Source organism: Budorcas taxicolor, chromosome 10 (genome assembly GCF_023091745.1).
Source record: "Budorcas taxicolor isolate Tak-1 chromosome 10, Takin1.1, whole genome shotgun sequence".
Lineage (NCBI taxonomy): Eukaryota > Metazoa > Chordata > Mammalia > Artiodactyla > Bovidae > Budorcas > Budorcas taxicolor.
In genome coordinates this window covers 91,220,569-91,241,909 of record NC_068919.1, presented here as the reverse complement: position 1 = coordinate 91,241,909, position 21,341 = coordinate 91,220,569, and positions in this window count along the sequence as shown.

The window sequence follows — 21,341 nt, the reverse complement described above, 5'->3', positions numbered from 1 at the left end:
CCCATCTAGTACTCTTGCCTGGAAAATCCCATGGATGGAGGAGCTTGGTAGGCTGCAGCCCATGGGGTCACTAAGAGTCAGACACGACTGAGCGACTTTGCTTTCACTTTTCACTTTCATGCGTGGAGAAAGAAATGGCAACCCACTCCAGTGTTCTTGCCTGGAGAATCCCAGGGATGGGGGAGCCTGGTGGGCTGCTGTCTATGGGGTTGCACAGAGCTGGACATGACTGAAGTGACTTAGCAGGTGAAGTGAAGTGAAGTGAAGTCACTCAGCTGTGTCCGACTCTTTGCGACCCCATGGCCTGTAGCCTACCAGGTTCCTCCCTCCATGAGATTCTCCAGGCAAGAGTACTGGAGTGGGTTTCCATTTTCCTTCTCTAAGGGATCTTCCTGACCCAGGGATCGAACCCAGGTCTCCCACATTGCAGGCAGACACTTTACCGTCTGAGCCACCAGGGAAGTCCATATAAGAGTGGGTTATGTAACTTCTCAGCTTCTCTTCTCAGTGGGACTGCTAGGAACCTTACTTAGCCCATGCATCTGAGCAAGTGGTCCCCAGTTTCTACTGACCCTCTTCTGAGAGTCCTTACCATCTCTCGGGAGATGTTAGTTTCTCATCTCCATGCCCTCATTATATTTGTAAGGAGGCCATAGTTTTGTATCTCTGTTTCTTACTGGGTCTGTGTTTCACTTCCTCTATCCTAATCAAAGTTTCAATGTTTTCTACCATGTTGACTTCATGGGAAGGATGTTATTGTTGTTTAGTCGATAAGTCACATCTGACTCTTTCATGACCCCATGGACTGTAGCCTGCCAGGCTCCTCTGTCTGTAGGATTTCCCAGGCAAGAATACTGGAGTGGGTTGGCATTTCCTTCTCCATATGGGAAGCATATGCCAACCCTTGTCCCTACTGCCACTTTGGTGTGAAATAGGTTTATGCTAGTGAAGGACTTCTTGATTATTTGTCAAAAGTCCCCACTCAAACTGACTTAAGCAAAGCAAACAAAAAATGCTTGCTCACGTGCCTTGCACAGGCAGGGGTGTGGCTGGGACAAGCAGAGCAGGCACTCAAGTGTGGCTGGTTCTCTCGTCTCTGCTTCTTCTTCTGAAGTCTTTATTTTCTCTTCATGCAAGCAGACTTCCTCCTCATGGTGCTAAAAATGTAACTGCCCAGATCAATGGACTCACATTCTAACAAGAACCTGACTCAAAGACAAAAGTGTCTTTCTCGCCCAGCCTGTGTTTGAAAGAGCACCCTATGATGGGCTAATATTGGCCAGACTATGATCATGCCCAGACTAAAGAGAGGACTGAGCGCTATTCCTGGCTCATTTTAGCTCATGCATTGATGCTCGTCCTCTAACGGCTGAGGTCTGCTTCCAAAAGAAATAGAAGAGGCTCAAGTATAGTTACCGGGGAAATTGTCGTGATATGGGAAGTTGTCGTGAACAACCCAATTTGTACCAAATATAGAGCATGCAGGCACAAGGCAGTACCCATGACATCATTAAAGATCCCAACACTGACAGCATCTGCCAATGGAAATTAAGTCTCAACCACTTAAACACTCACCACCTACAGTCTGCATATGAATATTCTGATGGAAAGCTAATTATAATCCAAACACTATGATATCTGAGTCCATTTTAATAAGCAAAACGATATTCCTCTTAAATGTACTTATATGACTCATCTAAAAAACTTTTCTTGTATGTGAATAAACAAATGTCTATTTCTGAGCTTCAATTTATGTAGCCAAGGTAGGCTTATAAGTGTCAGAAGGACTAACAGTTTAGAATAAATTGTATGAGCTTCTGACACTGCCAAGGCCTAAAGATGAATTGCGATGAATTAGATTCTGTCCTTCAGCCCTATCTGTTTCTCCTGTATCATAATAAGGACTGAAATTACACTTAAATGTAATCATATAAAGATAAAACTTAAGTAGCATTAAGTCTTCAGGCTCCTTTTCGGATTGAGATGGAGAGAGACAATTATGAGAAAACATAAATATATCTGGATGCAAATTAAAATTCTGACTGAGTGGTGAGAAACCCCAGAAGCACCAATGAAGCAACTATAAAGTCTTAGTTAACCACTTGATTGGAAGCTAAGTGGAGGCCTTGCAGATATTTTTGCCTCAGAGAGCTGCAAGCCTTGATGGAGCTCAAACAAAACTCATCCTTTTTATAGGAACAGGGTGTGACTGGTCCCCTCGGTGTATGGGGAGCTTTGACGCGAGCTTCTTGCCCTCTGCATTGTTTTTCCAACAGAAGGAGTAAATTCCCACTGTGTCTTCTACATTTTTCTCAATCTTCCCTTTTGATCAAGTTCACATGTTTTTAGAAACACGACTAGGACTTCATAATGCCTTATCGCTCTGAACCTGATTCAGATTCTAGGACAGAAATACAGTTGGCCCTCTGTGTCTGTAGGGGATTGGTTTCAGGACTGCTTTGGATACCAGTATCTTTAGATGTTCAAATGCCTTATAGAAAAATGGTACAGTATTTGCATATAGCGCTCAGGCATATTCCCCTACACAGTTGTCCTTCAGTATCTGTGATTCTACACTCACAGATTCAACCAACCTCAGATACTAGAGTACTAGAGCATTAATGAAAGAAATCTGTGTATAACTGGACCCACACAGTTCAAAACTGTGCTGTTCAAGAGTCAACTGCACTTCAGATTATTTCCAGATTACTTAAAATACCTAATATGATGTAAATGCAACATATTTGAAAATACAATGCAAATAGCCCCCAGAGCACAGTAAATTCATTTTGATTTTTAAAACTTTCTAGAAGTATTTTTTTTAACAAATATTTTATTTCATGATTGGTTGAATCCACAGATGCAGAACCCAAGGCTTTGGAGGGCCAATTTAATTAGTTGCAAAAATTAACACTTACTTCTAGAAGTCCATGACTCAAGTTAAATAATCTGGCTTCACAAAAACACAAAGGAACTCATGAACTCCTTATCGCAAAATTCAGACTTAAATTGAAGAAAGTAGGGAAAACCACTAGACCATTCAGGTATGACCTCAATCAAATCCCTTATGATTATACAGTGGAAGTGACAAATAGATTCAAGGGATTAAATCTGATAGACAGAGTGCTTGACAAACTATGGACAGAGTTTCATGATCCAGGAGGCTGTGATCAAAACCATCCCCAAGAAAATAGAAATGCAAAAAGGCAAAACGGTTGTCTGAGGAGGACTTACAAATAGTTGAGAAAAGAAAGGCAAAAGAGAAAAGGAAAGATATACCCATTTGAATACAGAGTTCTAAACAATAGAAGGGAGAGATAAGAAAGCCTTCCTAAATTATCAATGCAAAGAAATAGAGGAAAACAATAGAATGGGAAAGACTAGAAATCACTTCAAAAAAATTGGAGATACCAAGGGAACATTTCATGCAAAGATGGGCTCAATAAAGGACAGAAATGGTATGGAACTAAAAGATGCAAAATATATTAAGACAAGATGGCAAGAATATACACAGGAATACACATAAGAACTATATAAAAAAGATCTTAATGACCTGTGATCAATAAGCTAGAGCCAGACATCCTGGAGTGTGAAGTCAAGTGGCCCTAGGAAGCATCACTAAGAACAAAGCTAGGGGACATAATGAAATTCCAGATGAGTTATTTCAAATCCTCAAAGATGATGCTGTGAAAGTGCTGCACTCAGTATGCCAGCAAATAGGGAAAACTCAGCAGTGGCCACAGGACTGGAAAACGTCAGTTTTCATTCCAATCCCAAAGAAAGGGAAATGTCAAAGAATGTTCAAACTACTGCACAACTGTACTCATTTCACACACTAGTAAACTAATGCTCAAAATTCTCCAAGCTAGGCTTCAATAGTACGTGAACCAAGAACTTCCAGATGTTCAAGCTGGATTCAGAAAAGGCAGAGGAACCAGAGATCAAATTGCCAACATCCATTGGATCACAGAAAAAGCTAGAGAATGCCAGAAAAATGTCTATTTCTGTTTTGTTGACTATGCTAATGCCTTTGACTATATGGATCAAAACAAACTGTGAACAGTTCTTAAAGAGATGGGAATACCAGACCACCTTATCTTCCTCCTGAGAAACCTGTATGCAGGTCAAGAAGCAACAGTTAGAACTGAACATGGAACAACGGACTTGTCCAAAGTTGGAAAAGGAGTACGTCAAGTCTGTCTATTTTCACCCTGCTTACTTTAACTTATATGCAGGGTACATCATGCAAAATGCTGTGCTGGATGAAACACAAGCTGGAATCAAGATTGCCAGGAGAAATATCAATAACCTCACATATGCAGGTGACACCACCCCTATGGCAGAAAGAGAAGAACTGAAGAACCTCTTGATGAATGTGAAAGAGGAGAGTGAAAAAACTCAACATTCAAAAAAACTAAGATCATGGCATCCAGCCCCATCACTTCATGACAAATAGATGGGGAAACAATGGAAACAGTGACAGATTTTATTTTCTTGGACTCCAAAATCACTGCAGATGTTGACTGCAGCCATGAAAAGATGCTTGCTCCTTGGAAGAAAAGTTATAACCAATCTAGACAGCATATTAAGAAGCAGAAACATTACTTTGCCAACAAAGGTCCATGTAGTCAAAGCTATGGCTTTTCCAGTAGTCATGTATGGATGTGAGAGTTTGACCATAAAGAAGGCTGAAAGCTGAAGAATTGATGTTTTTGAACTGTGGTGTTGGAGAAGACTCCTGAGAGTCCCTTGGACTGCAAGGAGATCCAGCCAGTCCATCCTGAAGGAGATCAGCCCTGAATATTCATTGGAGGGACTGAAGCTCCAATACTTTGGCCACCTGATGCAAAGGACTGACTCATTTGAAAAGACCCTGACGCTGGGAAAGATTGAGGGCAGGAGGAGAGAGGACAAGAGGATGAGATGGTTGGATGGCATCACCAACTCAATGGACATGAGTCTGAGCAAGCTCCAGGAGATGGTAAAGGGCAGGGAAGCCTGGTGTGCTGCAGTCCATAGGGTCGCAAAGAATCAGACACGACCGAGTGACTGAACGACACCACCACAAAAACCCAAATGCCTATTCTACCTTATTCCTACAAATATCCCCACCTCTCACTGGGAAGCCATAGGAAAGGGGACAATAAAAGACAGATTTCCATGGGGATTTATCAAGGGCCACCAGCTGGTGCCTTGACCATTTCCCTACCTAGAATCTGCTTGGGGTCCAGGAACAAAAATTCAGACATTTAAAACTCAAATAGGAGATTATCTTAAAATGACATTTAAATCCAGTTTTCTGAACTAGGTTGAGAAGTTCAAAGTTGGATACCACTTTGTGAACCTCCCCTGACTTCAGCCTCTTGTCTCAGACCCAGGAACCCACGATGGCATCTGTGTAGATGGCAGTGGGCTTTTGTCAATTACAGAAACAGCAGCAGGAGCAAAGTGCAGACCCACCACTGTTAAACCGTTCTCTTTGAAATCTCATCCTCATATCTCCCTACCACTGCTCATTCCCTGAACACTTATTGTACTTGCTCTAGATTGCAGCCGTGGCTGAGAATTTTGTCCTCAACTACATCGAGAATACAACTCTGACCGAAAACAGAAATGCTCTCTGCCCTCATGGCATTCACATCCTGAAGGGGAGCAACAGAAAATAAACATCAAAACCACCAGACTAGACCACCACAGAGAGATTCTATAAATAAACAAAACCGGGGCTTTGTTTGGCTGGTTGTTTTCTTTTGCTGGTGGAGCGCCCCAGGTGGTGCTGGAGGTGAAGAACCTGCCTGCCACTGCAGAAGAGCCAGGAGATACTGGCTCCATCCCTGGGCTGCGAAGATCTCCTGGAGGAGGAAATGGCACCCCACTCCAGTATTCTTGCTTGGAAAACCCCAGGGACAGAGGAGCCTGGCGGGCTACAGTCCATGGGGTCACAAAGAGTCGGACACGACTAAAGTGACTTGGCATGCAAACAAAACTGAGCAAAACAAAAAAATTAGAGGTGAAGGGATGGGGCTTCTTTAGATTGGATGGTTATGGAAACTCTCCTCAGCGGGTGACATTTTAGCTGAAACCTAAATGATGAGAAAGAGCCAGCATGTAGGGACCTGGAAGAGGAGCTTTGTGGGAAGAGGAAACAAAGGGATGATTGCAAAGAGACAGAGAAGCGGAGAGGCGGGGAGGCTGAAGCTGGAGACTGCAGGGAGGCGCGAGGAAGTGGCTGAGGACAGAAAGGTGAGCTCAAGAGAGGGCATATAGAGCCCCAGGGACTACTCCATGACTACCGACATCTTTCCATTACTGTGCATATAACAATATACTGTTCGAGTTAATCTACTCCTCTCTCTGTGTGAGTACATGGTGAGTTCCTTAAGTACACTGTATCTTATTCATAATAATAATTATACCTCCCATTTATTGAGGTACAGCAGGCACTCAGCTAGCTACTTGGCATACATTATCTGCAATCTTCACAACAACCCTGCCAGGTAAGTAGTATTAGCATAATTTTAACAGATAAAAAAAAGCAGCTAAGTGATTTGCCCAAGGCCAAACAGATAGCATGGGATTTAAATCTATAGCTTGTCAGGCTCAGAAATCCAGCCATTTTTTTTTCCCCATCCCATGTTGTCTTCACCTCATTGTGCTTAATCATTGTCATAGTCCCAGCTCCTAGCATGCTGCCTGGCACGCCAAGCAGTCTCAGATGCTCAACAGACCTGTGGAGCGTTGAATTGAAGTGCACCAAGTATAAGCCCACACAAGAGGAGGCTGAATTGATGAGGCCACAGGTCTGGGGAAACCAGACCACATGAGGCGGTGAAGGTAGCCTTCCGTCTCAGGATGAACGTGAAACATGGTGGAAACTGGCAGAGAGGAGACTGTACTTCATGAAACTAAATGAAAGCGATGGGGTTTCCGGAGCGCTAACGTATGACACCCTGAGACAGCAGCAGTACCGTGTTCTGCAAAAATTAATGGGATTTTAAAGACAGAGGCTGCTCAATGTGCTTGCAAAATGGAGATACAGAAGAATGAGCCCCGATGATGAGGGGAAAAGAGCGGTGAGAGCGGAGGATGGCATGGTCGTAATTGCCTGTAATTTCCACCCCCCCTCCTGACTTCAATTAGGACACTTTCGAGACGCACACATTTGTTAGAGTGACAGGGCTAATTGAAGCAAACCACATGTCTCATCAACAACCAAACCAGGAATAATAATCAAAGCAGCAGAAGCAAAATTGGAAGCCACAGAGCTGTCAAAAGCAGGAGGGACTCAAATACAAGGAGGCATATAATTTAGAAAAAGTGAGAGGGCCCTATGGAAGCATTAAAAAATGGGACAGGAGATAAAACAGAGAGCTCGACTCAAGCAGAAACGGTCACTCCCACAGTCTGAGCACCGCTAAACCTGGTCAGAATTCATCTGATCTGGGGATGGCTGGGTCCCGCCACCTCACTGCCTGGAATGGTCCAGTTCAGGACCGTCACTCCCCATCGCCCCAAGCTCTTCATTACTTCACATCGGTCCCCTGTCCCCAGCTGTGGTCAGTTCTGTCCTAGGTAGACATGGAAAGTGATAGGCCCTCGACATCCTTGATTTTTAATATTGGTTACTTTCAGAGGTCACTATTAAATTATCCCTTGATCCTCTGCAAAACCACAGTAAAAGCTGAACGAGCTGGTTGAACTGGGGAAGAACTCTCCCTACTTACACTTTTTTCGTAACAGACTGGACATCTTTTGTTGGCTTCCTCGGTATCCATTCTCCCTTCTCTCAATAGCCCTACCCCCTCTCAGCCAATGCAGTCAAGGCAGGGCTCCATCTCAGGCCCAACCCAATGCACGAGAGGATGCTTTGGTGTATCTGTGGTTAAGGGGATGTGACCCAGGCTGGTCAATTAGGATCTCCACAAGTTCCCAGGCCAGTTTGGACAACGACACTCCATCTTTCTCTGATCTGACTCTTGGAACTGTTTAAACAACTTGCAGGGGAGGAAAATTCTCCTATACCCTTCTGGGTTCTCTGGGTGTGTCTGTGAAACAAACTGACAACAGACAGATTAACAGGAGAAAAGGCTCGTGAATGCATTTGATGTTAAAAGTTTTATGTGGCACAAGGGACTTCACGGAAATAAGAGAAAAATCCCCAAAGAATGAACTAAGCTTAGAGGCTTTTATACCATTTGGACAAAAGAGGATACATTTAAAGAGAAGTGACAGGACAAAGGAAAGGGACTTGGAGGTTTGAGGAGCAGCAAATTGTAGGAAAGCAAATAATAGACAAGGGCTAGTAGTAAGGTTTGCTTGTGCAGGCTGAAATTAGGATCTAAGATTTCCTTTGAAAGCACACGCTCTCAACACCCTTTGCAATAGCAATAAAAGAAGAGAACGGGTCACAATCTCAATTCTAAACTTCTTACATTCATCAGGGAATAAGTAGAGAAAAATGTCCTGCCTGTTTTCTTCATTTTTCTTGGAATCCCTCTGATAAATCCCTTTAGGCTTTTTCATCGTCCCTCTTTCTTCACATACACTATCACAGATCTGTAGATGTTTTTCTTAAGCACAATTCCACAACAGAAGCGCACGGCAGAAACTGAATTGCTTGTCATGATTCGGGTTCTCAAACACCCAAACAGGTGTGTACAAGCAGAGGTCACAGTCCCACAGAGAGAGCCATAGAATTTTAGAGGCTGCTCAATAGGAGAGAAATCAACCATTACAGTGTATAAAAGTAACCTGAAACTAACCATGCGAAGTCATAACAGAGTGCTATTTTCCGGGTCAAGTACCATGCAGGTACATGCTAAGTCGCTTCAGTTGTGCCCGACTTTTTGCAACCCTATGGGCAGTAGCCCGCCAGGTTCCCCTGTCCACGGGATTCTCTAGGCAGGCGTACTGAGTGAGCTCCTATGCCCTGTGCCAGGGGAGCTTTCCAACCCAGGGAATGAATCCACATCCCTCATGTCTCCTGCATTGGCAGGTGGGTTCTTTACCACTAGCGCCACCTGGGAAGCCTGGGTTAGGTGGCACAGTCAGTGCTAAACGGTCACTCTAATTCTATTACTAGAGTCCAAAGTTTCCAGGGGATCCCTAAGCTTTCCTTTACTGATTTATGGTAACCATCTATAAATCTGAACTTATACTTTATTTCAAATTTACATCACTATCTGCAGTGAGGTGGGCTTTACCCAGGTTACTGCCCATAGAAGTACTGATGACACGTCTTTTTTGATTAATTAGCTTACTTTGGGGCTGTGCTGTGTCTTTGTTGCACGTGCGGGCTTCTCTAGTAGCAACGGTGTGGGCTCTCCAGTTGTGGCAGATGGGCTCAGTTGCCCCGTGGTGTGCAGGATCTTACTTCCCAACCAGGGGTCAAACCCATGTCCCCTGCATTGGAAGGCAGATTCTTTGCCAGTGAACCACCAGGGAAGTCCCAACACTTCTTAAGCAGTACCAGTCTTGCCTGATGGGGCAGGTACAACACCAGAAAGGAAATGGAAACACAAAAGTCCTTAATCAAATGTAGGGAAAACTTTATATAAACAAAAGTCCCTCTCTCTTTCTTAACATTGATGAGTTCCCAAACTGGTAGCCAGCCCTACAACTTAAGATCAAAAAGGATTTTCACAACATTCTAGTGGAAAATAAACAATACTTTTTAAAAGGAAATACCAGATCTGAATATAACCTATTCATTCTATAAATATGAATAAATTTAAATATATATAAAATAGAGAGATTCCATAATATGCAAAAAAGGGAATATGCACTCAAAGGCAGAGGTAAAATATGCCTTTGAAAAATATTTATGATAGGAAGTGTAAATAAAACAGCCTTTATTTTATGTTTGCAATGAAATATGTATACTCTATGAAACAAAAGAAAAAAGATTAATACCCTCAATAGAGATGAAAATGGAACTGAATGAGAGGCAGGAAGGAATAAAAATTAGAACAAGGTGATATAAAATAGAATCTTGACAAAATGATAATTCTACCAGAATTTTAAAATCTATTAGAAATAGTAAATAGATGCTAAAGAAAATAAGTAAAATAGATGACAAATTTGCTTGCCCAAATGCAAAATGAAGAAAGTAAAAAGGATAATAAAGATGACGGTAGCTCTGGGTAGAGAATAAAAGATACAACAAAAAATTCACTGGAAAAAAAAGAAACAAGTTTTACTGAAAGAAAAGTTCAAAGATATGGTGGGAGAAAACTTTCCTGAGATGAAAGATCTGCTAATTCACCAGATACCAGATAACACTGATTAAAGGAGACCAAAATCTAAATATATCCGACAATCTTAAATTTCAAACATAAAGAAAATAAACTCAATAGCATTCAGCAGAGGAGTGAAATGTAGACCACTAAGCAACCGAAATCAAAGTAGCTTCAGACTTCCCCTTCACAAGATAAAGTGACATAAACAAAAACAAGCTGGCCATGAAGTTAATAAAGTTTAAGCTTCCAGACCCAACACTTGCATGGTGACTTTCTGAATAAGTCTTAACTTTCAGAACTAGCTTTATATTCCTGGTTTTATATTCTTTTTCTCGAAGAGATTCCCTCAAACTGTATATGCTTCAGACTCCACAAAATCTAGATCTGCCCCAGTCAAAAGAAAATAGGAAAATATCTATAAGGCTTGTTGAAAATAGATGGTGATCCAAGAATTAAAACCATAAATGTTATGATTCTAGTATGAAAAGCAAGGTGTAATGGAAAGGCGGAAAGGAGTGAAGATGTCTTAAAATTTGCAGCGCCTCAAAAGATTAAGTATTTTTCATCTTTAATTGGGACTTCCCTGGTGACTCAGACAATAAAGAATTTGGCTGCAATGCGGGAGACCTGGGTTCAATCCCTGGGTTGGGAAGATCCCCTGGAGAAGGGCATGGCAACCCTCTGCAGTATTCTTGCCTGGAGAATCCCATGGACAGAGGAGCCTTGCAGGCTATAGTCCATTAGGTTGCAAAGAGTCAGACACTCTAACTTTTAATCTTTTAATTAAGATTAATCACTCATATTTCAGAAGACTTACCAATTTAAGAGATTTATCAAAATAAAGATTTCAAGAATTGTTTAACTGTCACTGAAAAAAAAAAAAGGCAGACAGTAGGACTGATGATGATTGACATTGAAACCATTAATGTATGAAATTAAATCTAAATAACTGCTATCAATGTGTCTACAAAATATAAGATGAATGTCATAAGTACTGAAAAGAATACATAATCAATATTCTTACATAATTCTAAGAAAGTAGAAAGTTTTGACACAGGTTAAGAGGAAAGCTTTCAGATTTAGCACAGAGTCTATGGGTGGCCTTAAAGTGAATTCCAGCCATTGCTCATTCCCAGTTTTAACCTAACCATAGTCCAGCTTTGTTTAGAGAAGCACAAGCTAAGAGATCATCAGGATGATTGATCACAGAAAGAGGATCTGAAGCCTGGGGTTCATCTGATGAGGTCACGGAAGACAGAACACGTACAGGACAATTTCCCTCATGATTCCAAGGGAATCCTGCAAACCTAAAGCCAAGATACATGGAGCAAGTTTCTGGACCCCACGTTCCTTGACAGAGCTTGAGCTGAAGAAATCCATGGCATCCAAAGAAGAAAAGGGGCTCCAACCCCTATGGGTGGTCTTGGGGAAATCTGTAGGTTTCTTTGTTCCATGAAGAGCTGTAAAGCACTACACAGGGGGACTGGGATCCTTCTTGACTCAAGGACTTACAGTGGTTGCAGCCTATGAAATCAGAGAGCAGAGAAGCTTTCTCCTGCTGTTCGAGAGAGGACCAATTGCTCACCACTTGCTACACCCTCAGTCCACAGGGAAGGAACAAGTATGTGTGTGTTAGTCACTCAGTCATATCCAACTCTTTGCGACCCCATGGACTGGAGCCCTCCAGGCTCCTCTGTCTATGGGATTCTCCAGGCAAGAACACTGAAGTGGATTGCCATTCCCTTCTCCAGAGGAATTTCCCAATCCAGAGGTCGAATCCTGGTCTCCTGCATCGCAGGCAGATTCTTTACCATTTTAGCTACAACTGCTGCCATGCAAACCAATACCCCTGGGCTTGCCATTCTCAAAGTCCTCCTTAGAAAGCTAAGATTAATCTCGTCTGATCTCAAAGCTAAGCAGGGTTGGGCCTGGCTAGTACTTGGATGGGAGAAAACTAAGATTAGGACTTTCCTGGGGATCCAGTGATTAAGACTCCTCATTTCCACTGCAGAGGGTGAAAGTTCAATCCCCAAAAATTAAAACAATAAATGTCTTTTTAAAAAAAAGAAAAAGAAAGCTATAATAAGTAGAGCACAGGCAAAGGAAATGAACAATGCACCCAAGGAAAGCTAGCAGTCCCGACACTGAAGAAAACAAATGTCTAATTACACACCTTCAAGGGACACTGGACTCCTGGAGCACAAAGTCGCTTTCATATTTATAAAGAGAAAATGTTGATCTAAGGAAAGGATTATCATTATTGAAAGCTAAATTAGAAACTTGGAACATCAATCAGAATAAATATCTCACAACGTAGAGGAAATATACTTAGAGGTAGATATGATACAAGAAGGATAAAAAGATGACCAAGTTATGGGAGTTTCAGAAACCCAAAAAGGAAAAGCTAGAAGATAGGCAAAAAAGAAAAAGCAAAGAAGTATTCCTGGTGGGAACACTTGGTCCTGCAGATTAAAAGGGCTAAGTTCCAGAGTGATGAGGAAGGGAAAGAGGGAAAAAATGAGATGGAGGAAAGGGTAATGGGAGAGAGAGGGAGACGCAGTGAGAGAGAAAGAGGAGGAGAAAGAGGAGCCCTGACGAAAGACGAAAGAATAAAACTGTTATCGGCTGAATTTTGTTACCCTCAAATTCATATGGTGAAGTTACAACCCCAGTACCTAAAATGTGACTATACTTAAAGAGGCAATTAAGTTAAATGGCATTATTAGGTCAGGCCCTAATCCACTATGACCGATTGCCTTAAAAGAAGATTAGGACACAGACATACGCGGACAGAAGATCAGGTGAAAGCACAGGGGAAGGACAGTGATCTACAAGCCAAGGAAAGAGGCCTCGGAGTCAACTCTGCCAACATACTGATATCGAACTTCTTCTAGTCCATGAGAAAGTAAACTTCTAATAAGTAAGCGACCAGTCTGCGGTACTTTGTTATGGCAGTCCTAGCAAATTAATACAAAAACTAGCATCAAATTTTTTAGTATTTGATTTGAAGCACTATTTACAGGAGCCAAGATATGGAACCAATTTAAAAGTCCATTGCCAGATTCATGGATAGAGTAGATGTGAAATATAGGCAATATATATTACTCAGTCATAAAAAATATGAAATAATGCCTTTTGTAGCAATATGGATGGACCTAGAGATTGTCATACTAAGAGAAGTAACTCAAAGAAAGATAGATACCATCTGATTTCACTTATATGCAGAATCTAAAATTTTTTAAAAGATACAAATGAACCTATTTACAAAAGCAAAGAAATTTATAGACATAGGAAACAAACACATGGTTACCAAAGGGGAGAGTGAGGGGAGAGCTAAATCAGGAGGCTGGGATTAACACATATAATAGTACTATATGTAAAATGGATAACCAACAAGGACCTATTGTATAGCACAGGAAACGATATTCAGTACTTTGTAGTAACCTGTAAAGGAAAAGAATTTAAAAACCCTATACCTACATGTACGTATAACTGAATCACTATGTTGTATACTTGAAACAAACATGACATTGTAAATCAAATGTACTTCAATTTTAAAAAATATTTTACAGTAATTTTTAGATGCTAGAAAACAGGAGGATAATATTTATCTGGATAATGAGAGAAAAGGATTACAACAAAATAATCTTATACTCAGAGGAAAGAAGTCTGTTTACAGATATATGAAGGATTCTGAGAGCATATCACCTACAGAACCCAACTGAGGAAAATACTTAGGAAAGGACTCTAATCAAATAAGTGAACAGAACAGATGGCAAGATAAGGACAATGACAAGGAGAGAAAACAGCAGTAGGCAATAAACTTTGAATGGATAATGACAGAGTAATTAGGAATTTGCAATATCAAGAATTCTTAAGCCAGAAGAGTCACATAACAAAGCGGAAACTAACAAAAGTGTGCAGCTAAAAGAGGTAAAATATCTCAGCAAAACCTATGACCTGTGAGAGAGCAGGGAATCGGAAGCAACACTTTTCAAAACTTTTTGTATTGTGCTCACTCAGTCTTGTCTGAACTCTTTGTGACTCTATGGACTGCAGCCCACCAGGCTTCTCTATCAATGGGGTTATCCTGGTGAGAATACTGGATTTGGGTTGCCATTTCCTCCTGCAGGAGATCTTCCTGACACAGGGCTAGAACATGCATCTCTCAAGTTTCCTGCACCGCAGCAGATTCTTTACCACTGAGCCACCAGAGACATTTTATGTTGGAGTATAGCCACCTAACAATGCTGTAATAGTTCAGGTGAACAGCAACTGTACTCAGCCATATATATACATGTATTCATCCCCCTCAAGCTCCCCTCCCATCCAGGCTGCCACTAAACACTGAGCAGAGTTTCCTGGGTTATAGAGTAGGACCTTGTTTGTTATCCATTTTAAATACATCAGTGTGTGCATGCCCATCCCAAACTCCCTAACTATCCCTTCCCCACACCCTTCCCCCTGGTAACCATAAAGTCATTCTCTAATCTGTGACTATGTTTCTGTTTTGTAAATTAGTTCATTTGTAAGAAACTACTAACCTAAAATAGAAAGAAAAGTCAAACATATGAGTATCCTATGATATAGCATTTCCACTCTTGGTATTTTCTTTCTATACATACCCAAGAAAGAAATGGACACCTATGTCTACCAAAAGACTTGAACATGAATGTTCATAAAAGATTTATTTACAATAGCTGAAAACTTTAGTAATATATCAAATGTCCCTCAACAGAAGAACTGACAAATTGTAGTTTAGCCACACATAGAATACGACTCAGCAAAGGGAAGCAATGATTTACTCAGACATACAATGTGGATGAACTTTCTGAGAGAAGGAAGCTGGACAGCACATTCTAATTATGCCTACAGATAAAATTAACCTATGATTAAAGAAATCAGAACACTAGTTGTCTTTGGAAGAAGGGGTAAGGACTGACTGGAAAGAAGCATGAAATATCTTTCTAAAATGCTATTCTATAGTTTGTTAAAAAATATATATATGTACTAAGCTGTTCCAGCTGTACTGATTCATGAATCCATGGACCAAGGTGTAGATGAGGAAGAAGTTATAAGAGCAGGCTCCCATCCTGGCTACCACTGCATGCAACATCCAGGCCATACTAAATCCATTTCATACTTTCAGAAGGCAGATTCTGTGAGCACTGCAGGAGCTTGCTCAGTAGGCAGAAAGGACGAATCACTCATGCTCAACAGCAACCAGCCCTCAAGCTACCTGGCTAGCCAATGGCAGGGAAGAAAAACAGCTTAGTGAGGTCTGGTGCCCAAAGACAGTCACGACTCAACCATGGGCTTTTGATGTGAAGGGGTCAGCAAAGGGGAAAGGTTGACAAGATACACAAACTCTTGGCTTACCTACACAATGGAAAATGCATAAACACAAGCTAGAAATGATTTATAAAAGAGAATACTTTTTGTAGAGGTTTATGTCAGCACCCATCTCCTTCATCTCAGGCCAGACAGCCAGAGCCCAGGGATGGAAGTGGGGAAAGAAAGACACCGCCTAGAGAGCTAGGTTAGGAAGCCCTCTCGTGTACCATGTCACCAGGGCTTTTATGTCAAAGAGAACTTCTCTATATCTGGCTAAAGGAAACGAGAGCCACCAGGAAAGTGATGCAAGGGAGATGGTGGTGGAGTCCATGAAGAGGCCCTCAGGGCCCTCCTTTCCTGGCACAGAAGTTTACATTCAGCAAGACTCCCCTGGAGGGGGATGGGGATTGGGGGGGCAGTCAAGTGAATATCAGGATTCTGCTCTTAGATCACCCTATGTACCATTTGGCGTCAGTGGCATCAGAATAATCACCGGCATCAAGCATGGCACAGAGCCTAAAGCTGCTAACAGAGAAGAGGCTCTGCTGCCCAGATCAGGTGCATCTATCTGCACAGCTCTCTTATATCAACTAACAATCAAGGGTCAAACCTGGTGATGTATATCTAAGCAGATTCCTGGGTAGACATATGACCTGGAGGGCTACAAGCCTCCCCCTCCCCAACACACTCAAACAAGGCCGCAGCAACCCATAAATCCTCCTAACCTTGCACCTGATGGAGAACACAGCTGAAGGAGGGTTGGAAAAATACTGTCATATTATAGAAGAATAAAGAAGCAATATTCCTCGCATGGGCTTCCCCTGTGGCTCAGTGGTAAAAAAAAAAAAAAAAAAAAAAAAAAAAATCTGCCTGCAATGCAGGAGATGCAGGACTCAGGTTCAATCCCTGGGTCAGGAGGATCCCCTAGAGGAGGCTATGGCAACCCACTCCAGTGTTCTTTTTTTTTTTAATTGAAGGCTAATTACTTTACAATATTGTAATTGTTTTTGCCATACATTGACATGAATCAGCCATGGGTGTACATGTGTTCCCCATCCTGAACCCCTCTCCTACGCCCCTCTCCATCCCATCCCTCAGGGTCATCCCAGTGCACCCGTTTTGAGTGCCCTGTCTCAGGCATCCAACCTGGACTGGTGATCTATTTCACATATGGTAATATACATGTTTCAATGCTATTCTCTCAAATCATCCCACCCTCGCCTTCTCCCACAGAGTCCAAAAGTCTGTTCTTTACATCTGTGTCTGTTTTGCTGTCTCGCATATAGGGTCATCATTACCATCTTTCTAAATATTCTTGACTGGAGAATTCCATGGACAGAGGAGCCTGGCGGGCTACAGTCCATAGGGTCACACAGTGTCGGACACAACTGAAGCAACTTAGCACACATGCATATTCCTTGCACATCTGATCTTGAGTTACTCAAGTCTTTCAGCTTCTTGTCAATGAACTATACTTACAGAAGTTTTAAGCAATATTATTTCTGTTCAACTCTCTTGCCAGTCAGAGCTTGAAGGTCTGTGAAATGAAAGCATTTAATACTGTCTCTCCACCCTCTCCACTCCCCACCAAGAACCGCTTATGGAGAACTGGAGAGAGACAGAGGGAGAAGGCAGGAAAGGAGAGAAGATGGGAGTGCTGGGTCTGAGGACTCGGGTCTGCCTAAGGGACAATGCTATTTAGCACTAACATCATCTCAGCAGCAGGGAGTAACTGACAGAGGGAAAGTCTTAAAGGAATAGAGAAGAAGGCTAATAGGCTTGTAATCAGACCATCTCAAAGTCAAGCCCTAATTTTGCTAGAAGAATTACTAATTTCCATATCAGAATATGCATACTTTAAAATTAAGAAGTCTGTTACTTTTGCTCCAATTGGTTTCTACTCCTTAAAAGCACAAGTAGGCTATCACTCCTTGTTATGTCCAAGTGTCAGATTCACACCAAGGCAGAAGCTGAAGAGTCAATCAATTAATATAATACAGAATTAATATCATTAATGATCTGGTTGATCAAATCTACAAAAAGTCCAGAAAAATGTTCAGCCTTCACATATGGATATAGTTACATCTTACAGTAAGGGTATATATTTTAGAAATGAAAAAGTAGACTTTGATGATGTAAAATATTTTTCACTATTCACCATCCATGGATCTAGTTCCTAGACACAGCTGAGACAACAGTGCCGATCGTCGCTTGGTTTTCTGTTTCAAATTTACCTTAAAGGTTTTTATAACCACACACGTAGCAAACAGCTCATCACAGGGCTAAACTACTTTCTGCCCCCTTGGCTCTAACTGATTAATTTTTTTTAATGAAGCAAGTTTCTTTGAAATACAAGACCACAAATAAATATGAATGTTTCCCTGGGAAAATTGAAAAAATAGTAATAATACAGGCTGATTTACATGCCTCCAACCATTAGGCTAGGCGAAGGTCTAGAATATAACTTGATTCTTAAAATAAGTACTGGAGCAAGGTCACGGTCACCAATTCCAGGCGCCATTTTTGAAATACAGATTGGAAAATCTGGCCGTGATAGAAGAAGGAGACCAAGAGGTTTATTTTAGACATTTAAAGGGAGTTGGGAGACAGGTAAGGACAATCACTGTTATGTTTGGCATTAGAAATGGAGAGCACTGGCCTAAAAATAAACCCCTTGTTTTAAGCAAATGTTGCTAAAGGGACTTTTGAAGATAACCTTAATTAGAATTTCAACCAAAGGAGAATAAAAGGAGACTGTGTGGAAAAGCAAAGGAGACATCAAAGAAAACACTATCAACTTACTTTCCATAAATACAACTATAAGAGGTATATTTTTTGCACCACAGAATGCCAAAACCACCACAGAAAGCTGCCAAACAAAGCTCCGTCCTTGTCTGCCCAGCACTCTCTATGAATATTAATGCTGGGTGGTTGAACAGCCCCATAGGGGCCTAAGATATGAAGGAGACAAATCAGCAAAAAGCTACAACTCACTAGCTCAATGCATTCATTTCATGATAAAGAGAGGCTACTTTAGGACCAGTAAGGAATGATTCGCCCATCCAGAAAATCCAGATCAACCGCAGGTGATTATGGAAGTAGAGTTGCTTGGCAAGAACACTCAAATTGATTGTCCTTACCCATATATGAACATGGAGGACCCACTCAAGGTACAGTGACTTCCCTTTCATCCCAATGAAAGTCCTGGAATCCTAGGATTCACAGTTGATTCAATACAAACATAAAAGCTGGGAGAACTTGTTATGAGTTACCATCACCCACTTTGGTATGCATGACCTGGATAATTTGAGAATATTATGGTGGGAGTTGAATGTGTATTTATATATGTGTAAATGGCAACCCACTCCAGTACTATTGCCTGGAAAATCCCATGGAGGGAGGAGCCTGGTAGGCCACACTCCATGGGATCACAAAGAGTCGGACACGACTGAGTGACTTCACTTTCACTTTTCATACATAAAGAAATCCAGATTAGCAATTTCTAATTACTAATCTATCACTATTGTTGTTGTTTAGTCACTAAGTTGTGTCTGACTCTTTTGCAACTCCACAGACTGTAGCCCGCCAGGCTCCTCTGCCTGTGGGATTTCCCAGGCAAGAATACTGGAGTGAGTTGCCATTTCCTTCTCCAGGGGATTTTCCTCACCCACAGATTGAGCTTGTGTCTCCTTCATTGGCAAGCAGATTCTTTAACACTGAGTCACCTGGGAAGCCCCTGTTACCATTACTAATCTGAAAACTCCAGATGAGCCATCTACAAAGGGTACAATACCCTGGTTCCAGAATAGCTCTTTTGAATAGGCTTTAGCAATAAGAAAATCTCAATGCAACATTTCACCACTAACTCAATATCTTCCAATATCATAGAAAATAAAAGGAATACAAAAAGAGTTTCCTGCTACTAACATCATTTTTAAAGAGCCACACATCTATTTTAGGAAGTTTTCTTGCACCTCAACATCTGGGGAATCCTTAGAATTCTGCATCAGAAGGACAGATAAGGGACTTCTCTGCAGTACAGTGATTAAGACTTTACCTTCCAATCCAGGGGCATGGGTTCAATAGACTCCACATGCCTTATGGCCAAAAAAAACCCCCATAAAATAGAAGCAATATTGTAACAAATTCAATAAAGATTTTTAAACTAGTCATTATCAAATAAATAAATTTCTTTAAAAAGACTAGATGAATATGGAAATTATACAACCTTACTAGAATGTAAATTCTAAGAAGGAAGGGAGCATTTCTGCCTAAATTCCCAAACCTAACATATATCAAGTGCTCAATAAATAATTGCATGAATAATTAGCAAAGGGAAGCGTGAAAGCAAAATGTACCAAAGCTAAAATTTTTCATGCTGTCACCTGACATGTCTAACTGATGACCCTGCCGTATGTCAAAGGAAGAGCTGTGACACTGCTCAATTATGAAACATAGTAGGGAAGAAATTTAATCTAAGTAGCTAAGACTTTGAAACACTGATGATCAGAAGGCTTCTCCAATTCTGATTCAAGTCACCTGAAATATATGAAAATAAATATCTGGAAAGTTCTGGCACTTACAGGCAAAATAATCTTGTTCCTTGAGCTTCCTTGGACCTTGTCAGAGATATTTTGATAGATTTCAAATCAAGAGTGTCTTAAGCAATAAAAACATTTCACTTTCTCACAGGACAGTAAGTCTGAAAGTAGCTGGTCTAGAGGTGAGAAACTGTTTCAGAACATTATCAAACACCTAAACTCTTTCCTATCCTTCTGCAAGATTCTCCTCAGCATATTGGTTCTTTGTCTCTAAGCTTTTAACTTCATGCTTTCAAGATAGCTGCCATAGCACCAATCACAAAGTCTTGGCACACCACTTCGTGACAGAAAAACAAACCAGCCTCATCATCATCTCTTGTCTTTCCACGTAGCAAAATCTTTCTCAAATTACCACAACCGATTTGCTTCTATGAGTCATGGCTTAGAAGCTGTTCTCGTACTTGCCCTCAAAGTAAGCACTAGCAAAGGGAATTAGATGATACTACCCGTTTAGTCAAGGCTATGGTTTTTCCAGTAGTCATGTATGGATGTGAGAGTTGGACTGTGAAGAAAGCTGAGCACTGAAGAATTGATGCTTTTGAACTGTGGTGTTGGAGAAGACTCTTGAGAGTCCCCTGGACTACAAGGAGATCCAATCAGTCCATTCTAAAGGAGATCAGTCCTGAGTGTTCATTGGAAGGACTGATGCTGAAGCTGAAACTCCAATACTTTGGCCACCTCATGTGAAGAGTTGACTCATTGGAAAAGACCCTGATGCTGGGAGGGATTGGGGGCAGGAGGAGAAGAGGACGACAGAGGATGAGATGGCTGGATGGCATCACCGGATCGATGGACATGAGTTTGAGTGAACTCTGGGAGTTGGTGATGGAGAGGGAGGCCTGGTGTGCTGTGATTCATGGGGTCACAAAGAGTCGGACACCACTGAGCGACTGAACTGAACTGAACCTGCCTTAGACAAAAGGCCAAGTAATGGTTTCAGTCTATTTATCCAGGAATTTCCTATTGATCTGAAAATAATTACAAGTTCATTTAAATAAATGCTAACTATCCCAAAGCTAATAAAGGGTGGAATTAAATCCAATTCTGACGTCCTCTCCTATATTTTGCTAAGAACTATTTCCACTGGCGTCCACCACCCTGGAAGCGCTCATTTGCTCTGAAAGTCATTAGACTACAACCATCGGCTAATGAGGCAGTAAGTGCTTGG